Raw genomic sequence first — 17925 nt, 5'->3', positions numbered from 1 at the left:
ATCTTGTCCCTCAAGCCCCCTGGCCTTAGGACTCAACAGATTGGAAACTTGCTTCTCGGCCTTTTTAAAGACCTGGTGACAGCAGAGTTACAGATGCTGCAGGTTGGAAGCCCAGCACCTCTGCAGGCTTTCCCACAGGACCCCTGCAGAAGCCATCAATCCTGCTCAAAAAGACAAAGGACAGTGGACCAGAAATACATGAGAACAGAAGAGAAACACTTCGTTTCCCACTTTGCTAGGTCCCTGCTTGGAGATCGATCCAGACCCTGGGAGTGTGCTCAGGTTGGAGAGGGGGCCCCCAAGTACTAGGAATATTTCAAAAAGCAGCCAGTCGAATGGAAGCATGCAGCCCCTCCCTATGGAATGGATTATGACAGTCCAGATTGTTATCATCGGCCATTAGGAGGCAGTCCAGAATTCAGTAGGTAGTTCAGTTGCTTCAGATTGTTTCTGGTAAACGAGGTAATCTAGGGGTTGGTTCTCACTCAGCACAGTCTTCTTGGGAGTCCAAATATTTCTGAGCACAAGGGGGTTGTTGGTGGATAAAAGCCCAAGCCCCTTGAATCAAGCCTTACATTGGGCTCATCCAAAGACCTTGCTGAGTTCACTCCTTACCTCTAGCTTGCATTAGTTCTCTACCCTCCAGAGGAAAAACAAATGAGAGCCCTCCTTTTCCTCTGCCTAGGTCTCACCCCAGCATGTGGAGTGGAATGTAAATCTGGTCCTCCCTCCATCTAAATTATTTGTCCAACACCTGGAGGGTAACTTTGGCATCATGGATGGTAGAAGAGGGTTCCAACGGATCCTCACCCGACTCTTCCATGTACGCTGTTGTTCTCGGAAAGTTAGCTTAACTCTACACTTAATCTATAAAATGGACGTGATAATGCAGCACCCTCCTCCAAGACAGTCGCAATGATTACGAGATAACAGATGCTAAAATGCCTGGCACAAGGGTCTCTAATATTCACTACTTCTCTTCAGTGAGCTGGATAAATGTGAAATAATATTAACTGTGATCCCTCTAACCATCTCTTTTATCTCAAGGAGGCAATAGATCTTATAGATGCACATTAATGCCTAGTCTCTCTACACCAGTCCCTCTTTACTTGTGAAACTTAACTTCGAACTAATCCGTTTTAAGTGCCTAATGTGTGATCTCTGCATCAAGACCCGAGCAAAGATGTAAAATAAGAAAAAAAAATTTTCATCATCACTTACATAAAAATAATTTACTGAGCAATTTGACCTCAACATACCAAGCCTTGCAGAAGACAAGGGTGTGAGTAAAACACAGTCACTGCCAACCAGCAGTAGCATATTGTGGTGGAGAAAGTCCCAGCCCTGGATCCCATCCACCCAGGCTGAAATCCCAACTATCCCTTACTGGCTATCATTTCATGCTTGGCAGGTTATTTCCTCATTCTGAGCCCAGTTTTCTCATCTGGAAAATGGGGCTGATCACAATAGCACCTATACCTCCCAGGAGTCAATGAGGTGAAGTCCATGAAATGCTCTAGCTCAGGAAATGTGGAGGTTAGGAAGTGCTCAATTAATTATAGCTGCTGAGGCTGCTGCTATTATTATTAATATTATCATCATCATCATCATCATCATCAATCCATCCAACTCTGGAATAATTCAATCACAAAATAGCACAGGAGAGGGGTGAGGGGTGGTATAAAGATCCCAGTTGGCCCTGGGAACCCACTTCCCCTTTGGAGCCTTTGTTATATAAAGCAACATGGAGAGATGAGACCCAAGGATGCTTTCTTGCTCAGTGATTTCAAGAGGTACTCAAGGTCACAAACAAACAAGAGAAACAACAAAAAGCACCAAGGAGCCCCTTAAAGCTAACAGTTCTGTTGGGGTCCTCCCACTCAGCTCGGTTCCCTGACAGCCAACTTGTTTTCCGGAAAGCTCTTTTTTTCATCCAATTGCTTCTCCCTGTGTCTTCCCCTCCTCCCAGCCACCTTCCTCCTCCCGGGGAAGCAGAAGTTCCTGAGGGCCAGAGAGAGGGCCAGAGGTCTCCACCGGCCTGGCCAGGAGCCACTGGGGCTGCTTCCTGCCAGGAGACTTCTGTGAGCTGCTTACCACCCCAGGGAAACCCAAATAAAGCACCTCCCCACCTGAGAGCATTTTGCCCTTTAAGGGAAGGCTGTGTTTGGAGCCCAGAACATATTTACAGCTTTCTGAAGATTTCATCCAACCTTTTACGGACACAGTAAGCATCAAAGAGGCCCACCCAGGCCCATCTGCTACTGCTTTCATGGGCAGACCTGGCCCGATCATGAATAATTACCAAGTCACTGAGCATTGCCTCTGATAATCTTTCTTTCTTCTTTCTTCCCTTTTTCTACCTCCTTATCCCACCCAAGTCTTCTCTTCCACCGTCAAGCAGCCTTATGATCTAATCCCATCTGTCTTTTCAAAGATGAGACTGAGGGTAATTATTCAAAATAACCACCTATATATGTGTACTGTGTGTGTATATATATATAACTGAATCTCTTTCCTATATACCTGAAACTAACACAACATTGTAAATCAACTATATTTCAATAAAATTTTTTAAATGACCATCGAATGTGGCTTAATATATTTCCACCCCAAGAAAGAAAAGCTTAAAGAAGAGACCTGCTAAGCACTCATGTGCCCAGAATTTTGTTTTATTCTCACAACAGCCTGTCAGTAGGTACAATCACCATCCCCACTTGATGGACATCTGGATAGCGGAGGCTCAGAAGCGATCTCTAACTTGCCCAAGGCCCTAGTGACGGGTGAGGACAGAGCTGATATTCTCACTCAGGGCTCTAGGAGTTGTCTGTGTGACACCACACCACAGCAGACTGAAAGGCGAAGGGATTTCCAGCATTGCCGAGAGGTTGACAGGATTTACAGGGAGACACCAAAGTTTGAGGAATCTATCATACCCTATAAGTCTCTCTCAAAACTTCCTTCTCTTGGGACCAGATCTGAGTCTGTCCATGACTGAGGTGGCAGGCAGGACATCCTCACTCTAGGACACCCTTGATAACAACAGCTAATCACATTTCAGCTTCCTCATCCAGAAAGGACAATGCACCTGAATTCCCAGAGACTTGGGGAATGAAAGGCAAGAGAGTTTGAGATACTGGTAAATTTCTGTCATTCCATTAGATAAATAGGTAGACAGAGATGATAGAGGATGGTTATAAATATATACAGAGGGAAATAAAGACACATAAACGTATACAGACATAGAGTTTCACATCACAAGTTTTCATGTCAGTTAAATAGATAACTAATAAGAACCTGCTGTAGAGCACAGGGAACTCTACTCAATACTCTGTAATGACCTATATGGGAACAGAATCTAAAAAAGAGTGGATATATGTATATGCATAACTGATTCACTTTGCTGTACAGCAGAAACTAACACAACATTGTAAATCAACTACACTCCAAAAAAATTAATTAAAAAAGAAAATCCAAGGGGCTTCCCTGGTGGTGCGGTGGTTGGGAATCTGCCTGCCAATGCAGGGGACATGGGTTCGAGCCCTGGTCCGGGAGGATCCCACATGCCGCGGGGCAACTAAACCTGTGAGCCACAACTACTGAGCCCATGTGCCACAACTACTGAAGCCTGCGCGCCTGGGGCCCGTGCTCCGCAATGAGAGAGGTCACCGCAATGAGAAGTCCGCGCACCGCAACGAGGAGTGGTCCCCACTCGCTGCAACTAGAGAAAGCCCGCATGCAGCAACAAAGACCCAACGCAGCCAAAATAAATAAATAAAATAAATAAATTAAAAAAAAAAAATCCAACAGGACTCAGGAGTGGAGCAGGGTGAAACCAGCACAGATTTTATAATTAAGCAAACCTGTCTTTGAATCCTGCATGGTCATATACTGGTTACTTGACCTTCAGCAAATTGCCTAACATTTCTGAGCTTCAGTTTCCTCTTCTGCAAAATGGAGATGATAATATCCGCCTTTATAGACTTATTAAAAGGATCTGGGATTATTTATGGAAGATACCAACATTGCATTGAGGTCGGTAAACAGTCAACAAATAGTATTATTCTACATATTCTTATTTGAAATAGTAATGGCATCACGAAGCTCTCCAAGACATCCAGACATACAGATCCCCAGGATGAATGTGGGCCAAGAAACAGTCCACCCCTTCCATCCTTATCTCTCAAAGCAGAGATATGGAGACTCCAAAGTCCAGGGCAGTTCTAAATACAAGAGAGAGAGTTTCACCAGCCAAAGAGTGGCTGCTCTGGCCTTTTGGGAACAGTCCTCTGCCTTCAAGCTCTTCATGGACCACCCACACTTACAGGAGAATGCTCAGACGCCCAGCATGACTCAGCGACCCCTTCACTTCCCCTGCAGCCTCAGCTCCAGCCAGTCTGACCTCCCACTCACATACCTCCAACCAGACGTTCAGCCCACCATTCCCCAAACACAGTGTCCCAGGGTTCTGATCATGCTGTTTCCTGAAGCATCTTCCTTGCCTTCTGCCTAAACAATCCCCTGTCATCATTAGGAGCCCAGCCCAAATCCATCAGGCAGAATTTTTTTTAATTAATTTTTATTGGAGTATGGTTGATTTACAACGTTGTGTTAGTTTCTGCTGTACAGCAATGTGATTCAGTTATACATATATCCACTCTTTTTTAGATTCTTTTCCCATATAGGCCATTACAGAGTATTGAGTAGAGTTCCCTGTGCTCTACAGCAGATCCTTACTAGTTATCTATTTTATATATAGTAGTGTGTCTATGTCAATCCCAATCTCCCAATTTATCCCTCCCCGCACTTTCCCCCTTGGTAACCATAAGTTTGTTTTCTACACCTGTGACCCTATTTCTATTTTGTAAATAAGTTCATTTGTATCATATTTTTAGATTCCACATATGAGTGGTATCATATGATATTTGTCTTTGTCTGACTTACTTCATTCAGTATGACAATCTCTAGGTCCATCCATGTTGCTGCAAATAGCATTATTTCATTCTTTTTTATGGCTGAGTAATACTCCATTGTATACATGCACCCCTATGTTCATTGCAGCACTATTTACAATAGCCAGCACATGGAAGCCACCTAAATGTCCATCAATGGAGGAATGGATAAAGAAGATGTGGTACATGTAGACATCAGGCAGAATTAACCACCACCTTCTGTAAGGAGAAAAAGAGGGTGTGGAGGTATTAGAGGAAACAACACTTGCTAAGTACCAACTGTGGGCCAGGCATTGGCTACTCCACAAACTTTATACTACTCACTCCTTCAAATAACCATAGGAGCTAAGTCTTATTATCCCCACTTTGCAGATGAGAAAACTAGTTCGTGTGGTCCCACATTTGAAAGACCCCAAGGTCCTTTTCCTCAACTCCCTGAGCCACATGGACACACAGTAAAGCGTAGGCCTGTCTGTCTCTGACACTAGACTGTGTTTCCTGTAAACAATCCGTGTCTTACTCATCTCTGAGACCTCCCAGTCCCCTCAGCCCAAGCTTAAGCCCCGGTATCTGGCACCTAGTAAGCCCTCAATAAATGCTTGTCATAGAAATCCTTCTCCGCACACACAGGGAGCTGCTGGGTTATCTTTCTGCTTATTACAGATTCTAGAGAGAAGGGACACTGGATCACTGAGGAATAGCATTTCCAGGTAGAATGCCCCAGGTTTCTCTGTGGACACAGGTGTGTCAGCAGGTGGACTTGACCTTGGCAACCACCCATTTGCAGGAGCTTGAAAAAACAACTTCCTGTTTCTCTTTTTTTTTTTTTTAAGTATTTATTTATTTATTTATGGCTGTGTTGGGTGGGTCTTCGTTTCTGTGCGAGGGCTTTCTCTAGTTGTGGCAAGTGGGGGCCACTCTTCATCACAGTGCGCGGGCCTCTCACTATCGCGGCCTCTCTTGTTGCGGAGCACAGGCTCCAGACGCGCAGGCTCAGTAATTGTGGCTCACGGGCCTACTTGCTCCGCGGCATGTGGGATCTTCCCAGACCAGGGCTCGAACCCGTGTCCCCTGCATTGGCAGGCAGATTCTCAACCACTGCGCCACCAGGGAAGCCCCTGTTTCTCTTTTAACCGCATTCATTTTAAAGGAAATTCCAAAATTTTAGTACAAACAGTCTAGCAGTACTGTGATCTCCAAGCTCATGATCACACTCTGTGAAGATGGGCCATTGGACCAGGAAGGACAATGGCCCTGTGGCCTGTGTACACCTAGGGGGCAGCTTTTCCAAATTCAAGGCAGAAGGGTCCAAGAAACCTACAGCCTAGGAAGCAACCTTTCCCACAACCACGGCATTCACCATTTTTTGGAACAAACTCCCCATGTTTGGGGATCTTCCCGCCAGCTGAGCACCGTCTCCCAAGTTAGAAGCTGGAACACACTTTCCCTGGCCTCCTTTGCAGCTAGTGTCAGCACGTGGGAGAAATCATTTTGAAAGAGAACAAGCTGAGGACCCAGGAGCTGCACGGACTCTGCTTTCTGGCTGAGGGGGAGGAATGGCAGGAAATCGCCAGGGTCTCAGAGTCAGCTGTGGTCCAGTCCCAGGCAGAACTTCATGGTACAAGCAGTGAGGTCCCTACTAGAACCGGATAATTTGAGGATGGCTCCTTCCCAAAGCCGAATTTCCAGAGATTCTGTGAGCTACCTCATGTTCTTTATTAAATTCATTTTCTGCATAAATAGGTGGGGAACCTTCTGTGGTTTACATCTAAGATGCCAGAAGGATGCAAACCTCATGCATGCCAGCCGTGCAAAACAAAACCCATTAAGACTGAACATAGACTGAGCCCCTCACCTCCATGGAGAGCCCATGGACCTGAAACATGCAAAATAAATACATGTTGGAATAAAATGTAGAGAAGCCACGTTTCCAGGCTGCCTCTTGGGCTCTCAGACCCAACACCAGAGAAGGAAAAGGACAGGTCCCACATACTAAATAAGATCCCGCAGTGCAGTGGGTTGTCTTTGTGACTCAGAAACTGACTCTGAAGATCCTTTCTCTGAAGGAGTTTCCAGAAATCATTGAACAATGGCAGCACCACTAGAAAGAAGTCTGTCACCTCCCACAGAAGTGACTTTGAGGGACAATATGTTTCTGAATTTGCAATTTTGGAGCATTTGCTCAAATATCACCCTCCATCACAGGGTATGGCAGAAAGTGAGGAGAATCAGAACAGAGTTTCCTTCCAATTCTGCCACCAAACGTCCCTTGTTTATTTCCCTTCCCTGGGTCTCATTTTCCCTGTCTGTGAAATCAGAGGGTTGATCTTTGCTCCCCATTGCCCCTTTCAGGGAACACTGATCCTGCAAAAAGCTGCTTCTTTTGATGCCTAGGCCACTGAACCAGGGCTACAGGCATGGCTGTACAGCTTGTGCAAGTAGCATGTGTCCTGCCAAGGATGCCCACCTGAGGGGTGAGTAAAACCCAGCCACACTCCCCAAGCTGTACATCCGGGGACAGGGCTGCTTCCCCTGGAAGAGGGACATTTTTCCTTAATTTGCACAAAAGCATCATATGGGCCCTACTTCTGGTTATTTCACCCCCATGCCCCGCTCACTGGGAGCATCCTACCCTCCTCTTAGTCATCACCCCTCCTTCACTGCGGACTTAGCTCCTGGTTACAAGTGTATGCACTGCCCTCTTCCAAAATGATCCTCAGAACTTCGGTACCAACATATGTACCTCATCCAGCAACTTGGCCTCTCCATTCCTTGATGTCCTGCATCCCAACAATCTTTTCTCCTCTCTCCTCAGCCACCCACTCAACGGTCACACCATAGACCATGGCGTTACCAGAAATCTCTGTTTCGAAATCCCGCTCTTGACCTCTACTTCCCATCCTTCCAGCGCACTTGCTGCAATACCTCCCCACACTCCCACATTTCTTGTCTCTTATCCTGACCACTAACTCATTGATCCAACCACATGTCCACCCACCAGCAGCCACCTCCGGTCTTTGCTTCCTTCCTTACATAAATTAAACACCACGGTCCTTCTTTTTTAATGATACTCTGGCAGATAACCCCACCCCACCCCCAGATCTCTCTCCTCTGTCACAGCCACCTTGCAAAACTCCAACACCTGCCAAACACCTGCTCTGCTCCTATAACTGCAGCAGCTAAACGCTGCCAGAGAAAATCATGCAACCTGCAAAGTGACTTCACTTTAAATTCACGGACACAAATCTCACAGTGGGGAATCAGCACTGTGTGCTTCCCTGGGAAAGGTGCTTTTTCATTGTCCAAGATAGTAATTTATGCCCTCAAAATTTTATATGCCCCTTTGCTCAGCTGATGCCCTCACCTTACAATTCACTTAGAAACTAAGAGTCACAATACCAGGATGCCCTCATCTTCCCACCACCAAGGTCTAGCAACTTGTCTGCTTCTTAGCTCATTCCCCACTCCTTCCTTCCTAATGTGCTGAGTAATGTTCTCTCTTCTTATCAGGCTGATCCTTCCCCACGTGTTCCAGCTCGAATCCTCTCTGAGCCTCTCAAAGGCTTTTCTCCTCCAACCATCCCATCTCTGTGGATGCATCATTCACTCGTAGTCTTGGTCTTCCTCAGACCATTACTGGCACACAAAGGTGCTCCTCAATCTCTGATTGTTAAAAGGCTTTCTCGGGAATTCCCTGGTGGTCCAGTGGTTAGGACTCTGCACTGTCACTGCCTAGGGCCCAGGTTCAGTCCCTGGTCGGGGAGCTAAAATCCTATAAACTGCATGGCACAGCCAAAAAATAAAATAAAATTTGTTAAAAAAAAAAAAAAGAGGTTTTCTCTCCATCCCACATCCTTCTCTAGCTAGTGCCCTTTTCTCTGCTCACTTTCCCAACAAAACTTTTGAAAAGAGTTGTTTCTGTGAGCATTCTCCCATGCCCAGCCTCACATCCACGCTTCAACTCTCTGTCTTCTACCAACACGATCCACTGTGACTGGTCCATGTTACCACTGACCTCCGTGTCACTAAATCCAGTGGACAATTTTCCAGTCTCTTCCCTGATCACTCAGTAGCATTCTTCACAGCTCCATCTTTGCCATGCTCAGATTTTTATCACCAGTCCAGACCGCTCTACAGAGCTCCAGACTTGCGTGTCAAACTGCCTTCTTGATGTCTTCACTTGGATGTCTTACTGACATCTCAGGCACGATATGGTGAAAAGAGAACTCTCCTCCCTCTCTCTCTCTCTCTCCCCACACACACACACACCCCACCCCACCATCACCCCACCCACTCTCCCGTCCAGGCCATTAGAAGTCCTATTCATTCTACATCCAAAATCTGCCTCACTTGTCATCCTCTGTGGATGCCACCCTTAGGCAACCCACCATCAACTCTCACCTTAGCCTCTGAAGTAGTCTAGTAACTGGTCTCTCTGCTTTTTCTCCTGCTCCCCTTCAGTTTATTCTCTACACAGAAGCCTGAGGGATCATTCTAAATACACATTGGATCATATCAGTTTTCTGATGGCTTCTCATTGCCCTTAAAGTCACACTCGCTGTGGCCTTCGAAGTCCTACATGACCTGGCCCCTGTTTGTCTCTCTAACTTTGTCTCATGTCACCCTTTCCCTGACTTCCTGCCCACTAGCCTTCCAGATGCCCTGACAATAGCTCTGAGCCCACTGAGATCTTTCCTGCTTTGAAGTTTCTGCATTTGCTGTTCCCTGCATCTGGAACTCTCTCAACCAGCCCTTTGCATGGTGAGCTCACCGTCATCTATCAGGTGCCAACTGAAAGGTCACCTTCCAATAAGACTTTCACTGAGCACCTTGTCTGAAATTGTCCTCAATATTATTTTCTATCTGAAATGTTACTTGCTTCACAGCATTTTCTGTTTGTTTATGTACCTGTTGACGGTCTATCTACCCCCACAAAAATGATAATTTCCATAAAAAAAGGACCATGTCTATCTCATCCTCCACTATAATCCCAGTGCCTAGCCAAGTGATCAGCATACAGTAAATGTGTAATAAATATTTGTTGAATGAATGAATGAGTGAATGAATCATCATGATTTGTCTTTAGTCTAATTTTTGCCCTTTATCTCATACTCCTTTGTATGTATCCCCAACATACAAGCCAGTTAGACCTGTTCCTCAAACTTCTCATGCCCTTCCCTGACCTTTTGCCTTTGCTCACGCTGTCTCCTCCATCTGGATACCCTCCTATCACCCTCATTCCACATTCAAGTTCTCAAAATCCTAGTCAACATTCAAGGCCCATCTTCAACTCTAATGCCTGAAATTCCATCATTAGCAATTCTTAGAATCCTAGCAGGTCAGTTCTTAGAGATGGTAGTTCAAAATTGTATTTGCTGCTTTAGCTGCCCATAGTACTGCACTGAGGAGGATTCTGGGGTCTAGAGCCATAATCAAGCAAAAAAGAATGCCATCCATGACAATGGGAAGGGGATGGCTGCCCTGATGTTACAGGTGGGGAAATTGATGTTCAGGCTGGTGGGGTGACTTTCCAGGGGACACACCTAGGTGGAGGCAGTGCTGAGAACAGAACTTGTGTCTCTGGACCACCAGTGTGGAATTATATCAGGCTGCCTTGTCTACACCCCCAGACAGAGGGGCTGAGGTTCACACAGACTTGAAAGACTACTGAGACTGTGAATTTTAAATTTTAAAAATAGATACACAGTATATGATTTTTAACCTTTCTCTTCCAACAAACCTCTGACCAGATTAATTTTACATGCAAACTTCTGTCAGAAGTCTCCACTTTTATTTTTTCGTTACCACCAAGATAAAAATATTTTAAACACAACAAGAAGAACTACCAACAACCACAGTCCTGAAGCTAAGTACTCCTTTCTTCCTTATGCTGTCTTTTTAAGTGCAAAGATCTTCCAAGCTCTCTGTAGTGGAAAGTTCATCAAGTTGCTTTTCTTTGTAATAAAAAAGGTGAACAGGGAGAATGGGAGAAAATTAAAACCTGTTTGCCAGAGACTAAACATGTCCCCCCAAAATTCATATGTTGGAATCTAATCCCCACTGTGATGGTGTTTAGAGGTAGGGCCTTTGGGGTGATTAGAGCATAAGGATGGATCCCTCATGAATGGGATTAGCGCCCTTATAAAGGAGACACAGAGCTTACTCCCTCCCACCATATGAGGTTATGGTGAGAAGACAGCTGTCAATGAGAAGCATCTGGAAGCTGTGAGAAGTGGGTCCTCACCAGACATTGAATCTTCCAGAGCCATGATTTTGAACCTCCCAGCTTCCAGAACTGTGAGAAATAAATGTTTGTTATTTATAAGCCACCCAGATTATGATATTTTTGTTATACCAGCCCTAATGGACTAAAACACTATGGCTTATCTCTTATATGCCAGAGACCGTGCAAGGCCCTTGCAAATGTCAGCTCATGGAACCTTCGAAACAGTCCTATGGGGTAACTACTTTATTATTCCATTTTACAGATGAGAAAACAGTACATTGGTAGGTATCATGCCCCAGAACTTTGCTCCTCTGAGTGTGTTCCTTGGACTAACAGCATGCACCATTGCCTGAGGTCTTTTAGAAACAAGATTCTTGAGACACACCCTAGACCCACTGAATCAGACTCTGTATTTTAACAACACCCCCCAGTGATTCTTCTGCACACTAAATCTTAAGAAGCCCTGGTCTTGATGACACAAACAGACAAGAAAAGAATTAGGATTCAGACAAGACCTAACTGTGCTCTTGACAGCATGGCAGCAGAGACTCTGACCGCAGCCCAGCTGGTGCACATGTCCTAAGCAGAATCACTGGTACCTCTTCCTGCCCCACACAGAGACCCCGACACACTGTCCTCCTTGGCTGGGCTGAGCTTGGGGGAGGGTAGCTGCAGGCTGGACTTGCTAGTGCAAAAAAAAGGTGGACAGCAGAAACACAAATGACATGGTTATGAAGAAAACAGGTTGGTTAAGTCCTCACTGACACAGTTGGACATATCAATACTACATTTGATTGCCTGTCTCCTCTGACATTCATCTGTCAATGGACACTTAGGTTGCTTCCATATCTTGGCTATTATAAATAACGCTTTTATAAACATTGGGGTGAGTGTATCTTTTTGAATTAGTGTTTTTCTTTTTAATATATACCTAGGAGTGGAATTGCTGGGTCATAGGGTAGTTCTATTTTTAGTTTTTTGAGAAACCTCTATACTGTTTTCCACAGTGGTGGCACCAATTTACATTCCCACCAACAGGCTACAAGGGTTCCCTTTTCTCCACATCCTTGCCAACATTTGTTATTTGTTTTCTTTTTGATGATGGTCATTCTGACAGGTGTGAGGTGATATCTCCTTGTGGTTTTGATGTGCATTTCCCTGATGATTAGCAATGTTGAGCATCTTTTCATGTGCCTGTTGGCCATCTTCATTTGCTCTTTGGAGAAATATCTATTCAGTTCTTCTACCCATTTTTTAATTGGGTTGTCTTTTTTTTTTTTTTGATGTTGAGTTGTATGAGCTGTTTATATATGTTGGACATTGACCCCTTATCAGTCATATCATTTGCAAACATCTTCTCTCATTCAGTAGATTGTCTTTTCATTTTGTCAATGGTTTCCTTTGTTGTGCAAAAGCTTTTAAGTTTAATTAGGTCCCATTTGTTTATTTTTACTTTTGTTTCCTCTGCTTTAGGAGCCAGAGCCAAAAAAATATTTCTGCGACTTATGTAAAAGAGCATCCTGCCTATGTTTTCCTCTGGAAGTTTTGTAGTATCCGGTCTTACATTTAGGTCTTTAATCCATTTTGAGTTTATTTTTGTATATGGTGTTAGGGAATGTTCTAATTTCATTCTTTTACATGTAGTTGTTCAGTTTTCCCAGCACTACTTATTGAAGAGACTGTCTCTTCTCCACTGTATATTCTTTCCTCCTTTGTTGTAGATTAATTGACTGTAAGAGTCTGGGTTTATTTCTGGACACTCTATCCTGTTCCATTGATCTATGCGTCTGTTTTTTGTGCCAGTACCATACTGTTTTGATTACTGAATCTTTGTAGTATAGTCTGAAGTCAGGGAGCATGATTCCTCCAGCTATGTTCTTCTTTCTCAAGATTGGTTTGGCTATTTGGGGTTTTTTGTGTCTCCATATAAATTTTTTAATTATTTGTTCTAGTTCAGTGAAAAATGCCATTGGTATTTTGATAGGGGTTGCATTGAATCTGTAGGTTGCCTTGGGTAGTATGGTCATTTTAACAATATTAATTCTTCCAACCCAAAAACACAATATACCTTTCCATCTGTTTGTGTCATCTTCAATTTCTTTCACCAGTATCTTATAGTTTTCAGAGTACAGGTCTTTTACTTCCTTAGGTAGATTTATTCCTAGGTTTTATTGGGGTTTTTTTAATGTGATGATAAATGGGATTGTTTCCTTTGTTTCTCTTTCTGATAGTTCATTGTTCGTGTATAGAAATGCAACAGATTTCTTTATATTAATTTTGTATCCTGCTACTTTACTGAATTCATTGATGAGCACTAGTAGTTTTCTGGTAGCATCTTTAGGATCTTCTATGTATAGTATCATGTCATCTGCAAACAGTAACAGTTTTACTTCTTCCTTTCCAATTTACATTCCTTTTATTTCTTTTTCTTCTCTGACTGCTGTAGTTAGGACTTCCAAAACTATGTTGAATAAAAGTGGCCGAGTGGGCATCCTTGTCTTATTCCTGATCTTAGAGGAAATGCTTTCAGATTTTCACCATTGAGAGTGTTAGTTGTGGGTTTTTCATAACTGGCCTTTATTATATTGAGATATATTCTGTCTATGCCCACTTTCTGGAGAGTTTTTATCATAAATGGATGTTGAACTTTAGCAAAAGATTTTTCTGCATCTATTGAGATGATCATGTGGTTTTTATTCTTCTATTTGTTAATGGTGTATCACATTGACTGATTTGCAGATACTGAAAAATCCTTGCATCCCCTGGATAAATCCCATTTGATCATGGTGTATGATCCTTTGTGTGTGTGTGTGTGTGTGTGTGTGTGTATGTGTGTGATCCTTTTAATGTATTGTTGAATCCAGTTTGTTAATATTTTATTGAGGATTTTTGCATCTGTGTTCATCAGTGATATTGGCCTGTAATTTTCTTTTTTTGTGATATCTTTGTCTGATTTGGGTATCAGGGTGATGCTGGTCTCATAGAATGAGTTCAGAAGTATTCCTTCCTCTGCAAGTTTTTGGAATAGTTTGAGAAGGATAGGTGTTAACTCTTCTCTAAGGAGTGAAGTGGGTGGTGCATCCTTTTTCCAAAGGGCAAAGGTTGCCTCCATGCTCTTCAATCCTGGCACCTTGGGATAACAGTCCCCAAACTCTGGGTCACTGTTGTCCCTGCTGCTGAAGTCGTTTCTCTGCCAAAGAGACAAGACCCAGCCCACATAGAGTGAAGCCTGGGTCTCTCTCTCTCTCTCTCTCTCTCGTCATCAGAGGCCACTTCATCCACATCATACAGGAAGACCTCTTGAATTTATGGACATATTCCAGACCCAGAAAAAGATTGCCAAATCTTCTTGGATGCCCTTAAACCCGGCCCAGATTTTCTCAGGGACCGGAAGAGAAGTTTTCCCTGAGTATTTTTATAGAGGGGGAAGTCCAAGATTTTATTTTCTATTCAATCAGTACATCCCCACCATCATGAGAGTGGATGTCCAGACATAGATTCCCAGAAACCGTTTGACTCAGTGCTGGCTCCAGTTGGCTCAACAATAACTTCCCCCGGAAGCCAGCCAGCGTTACACAGCATCGTCCAGCCGAAGAGGCTTGAAGACATAATTTCCAACACAAACACTGAAATGGGTCACTGCAAAGCTATAACTTGAGTAATTCTGCTTACAAGAACATCAGAAGTGCCTCCCAGGACATGGTCCAAACAGTCCTGTATTCCGACTCTGTGGTTCCTAAGTAGCAGCTCTAAGAGGACCGGGATGGTTTGAGTCAGTGGTTAGTAATCATAGTATTCATCAATCCCAGTGCATCTCCTCTGGCACCGGTATTTAATTCATCTTTCTGGGCTCTTTAAAAAGCAATCAGGGGCTTCCCTGGTGGCGCAGTGGTTGAGAATCTGCCTGCCAATGCAGGGGACACGAGTTTGAGCCCTGGTCCGGGAAGATCCCATATGCCGCGGAGCAACTGGGCCCGTGAGCCACAATTACTGAGCCTGCGCGTCTGGAGCCTGTGCTCCGCAACAAGAGAGGCCGAGATAATGAGAGGCCCGCGTACCACGATGAAGAGTGGCCCCCACTTCCCGCAACTAGAGAAAGCCCTGGCACAGAAACGAAGACCCAACACAGCCATAAATAAATAAATAAATAAATAAATAAAATAAAATAAAATAAAAATAAATTTAAAAAAAGCAATCAGTTTGTTTGCTTTAAACAAAAATCAGTTTTCCTCACTTTCCTCCCACACTTTCTTTATCCAGTTGTTTGATCATTTAAGCAAACACCTTTTGAGCACCTGCCACATTGCAGGCACTGGGAATACAAAGACGTGTAAACACAGCGCCTATGATGGGGAAGATGTCCCTAGAGCAGAGGAGACAGGTAAGCACACAGAGTTGTTACAGCGCAGCCAAATCAGGGCTCTTCTAGAAGCAAGTTCCCGGTGCTCAAGGGGCATCAAGTGGAGGAGCAGGGGTCTGGCCCAGTAAGATAGTTCAAGCAGATTTGGGGAATCCACTTCTGATTATCCTCTGTCCATGTAAGAAGCAGCCTCAAGTAGGCAAGAGATGTGTCATACAGCTAAATAATAAAGGACAGAGTAACATGGGGTAAGATGCCCGTTGGACACAAATATGCTTTTGACTGATGTCCCCAGGTTTCCAGTTGAATAAGAAAATGAGCCCTGGATGACCGTGAAGGTGGGATGGAACGCCGGGCATTGGAGCCCTGTGGCACTGAAGGTGGACCTGTGCGCTCAGCCCGTGCATGAGCCCTCTGTGATGACTCCGGGGAGCACACCGGGAGACGCGTGTTTGCCTGCACGGCGTCCTGCGCTTCGCCTGCGACGACGCCTACCACACTTTATTATTCATCGATGAACTTCAAAAGAGCAGAAGACACTGGTATGTTATTTATCGCTCTAACCTTATCATCCAGCATGTGCCTGGTGTATGGAAATAAAAATAGATTTGTTTTGGGCTTCCCTGGTGGCGCAGTGGTTGGGAATCTGCCTGCCAATGCAGGGGACACGGGTTCGAGCCCTGGTCTGGGAAGATCCCACATGCCGCGGAGCAACTGGGCCCTTGAGCCACAATTACTGAGCTTGCGTGTCTGGAGCCTGTGCTCTGCAACAAGAGAGGCCGCGATGGTGAGAGGCCCGTGCACCGCGATGAAGAGTGGCCCCCGCTTGCCACAACTAGAGAAAGCCCTCGCACAGAAACGAAGACCCAACACAGCCAAAAATAAATTAATTAATTAATTAATTAATTAAAAAAAAAAATAGATTTGTTTTAAAAAGCACATGGAACAAAATAGCAGACCAGTACCAGTACTCAAAACTGTCAGGGTCCTCAAAAACAAAGCCCAAGAAAGTGTCACAGCCAAGAGGAGCTTAAAGAGACACGATGACAAAATGCAATGAGGTATCCTGGATGGTATCCTAGAACAGGAAAAGGACATTAGGTAAAACGTAAGGAAGTCTGAATAGAGTATGGACTTAGTTAATAGTTATTGTATCAATACTGGTTCATTAATTGTGACAAGCATGTCATGTTAATGCAAGAGGTCAATAATAAAGGAAACTGGATGTGGAATAGATGGGAACTCTCTGTACTAGATGAGCAATTTTTCTGTAAATCTAAAACTCTTCTAAAATAAAAAGTTAACAAAAATATGGCTAATCATCTTCATGCACCTTTGTGCCCTCCCCCTGCCCAGCTGGCCCTCTACCATTGCTCTGACCCTTTCATAGTCTCCATAAAAGACCTTCTCTCTTTGCTAAGCCTGGAGCCATGGAACATGCTCTTGCCTGGCAGTGAGAAGCCCAAGTTCCTTTGCCATCATCCCACTGTATGACTTTGTATAAATCATTTGCCCTCCATGGGCCTTAGTTTACCCATCTATTCAATGGGAAGGTAAGACTAGAAAGCTCTCTCAAGTTGCTCCATGATGACAAAGATGGTGTCTGGCTCCCCTCAGTATCCACAGCTCCTAAGAGAGCCCTAGGCACATAGCAGGCCCTGAATAAAAGTTTGTTGAATGAGTAAATCAATAAACATTGCTTAATATTCTAAATATAAATGGAAACTTCTAAAGTCAGCCCAACGTCTCCAAATCTCCTTTCTTATAAACTTGATTTTAAGCTCCCTTTGTGTCTTCTGCATATTGCTCATAGGGACTTTATAAGCATTTGAGCAGTAATTGAGAAGAGTAATGGAGAAGGTCAGGACCCTCAAGCTTTGAACTCCCTGGAGTTCAGACACAGTGGTACCAGCTGAGATGGCAGGGACTTCGCATCCAGATCCTGTCAAGCTGAGTGTCATCCGGGCTTCGGGGGCTGGTCTCCCCAAGGAATCCACTGGCCCCTTCTCAGCCTCCTTCCCCAGAAGTCCAGCTGAGAGGGCCCAGAACACCCAGCCCCTGTTTAGGAGACCCTGGCAGATCTCTTAGAAGAAGACAGCTCAAGCCCAGGGAGGAGAGAAGCTAGAAGTCACCCAAAAAAATCTCTGCTCCCCCCGCCCCTGCCAAGTGATCTAGAGACCCGGATTTTAGTCCCAGCCCCCAATCTGCTCCCCAGACACACTCGGAGATCTGGGCAAGTTTTTCTCTGTCTCTGCCCGGCTCCCCTCCCGGAGCTGGGGTGGGGTGGGCACAAACAAGGATGAGAGCTCTTTCTAGCTCCTGGGAGGGGCTGCGTTCTCTCCTACCCCTTATCTCTGGGTTTTCCTCTGCACACAGCACTCTCTCCACTC

Source organism: Balaenoptera borealis (assembly GCF_965194805.1).
Source record: "Balaenoptera borealis genome assembly, chromosome: 11".
Lineage (NCBI taxonomy): Eukaryota > Metazoa > Chordata > Mammalia > Artiodactyla > Balaenopteridae > Balaenoptera > Balaenoptera borealis.
Note: the sequence above shows the minus strand (reverse complement) of the source record.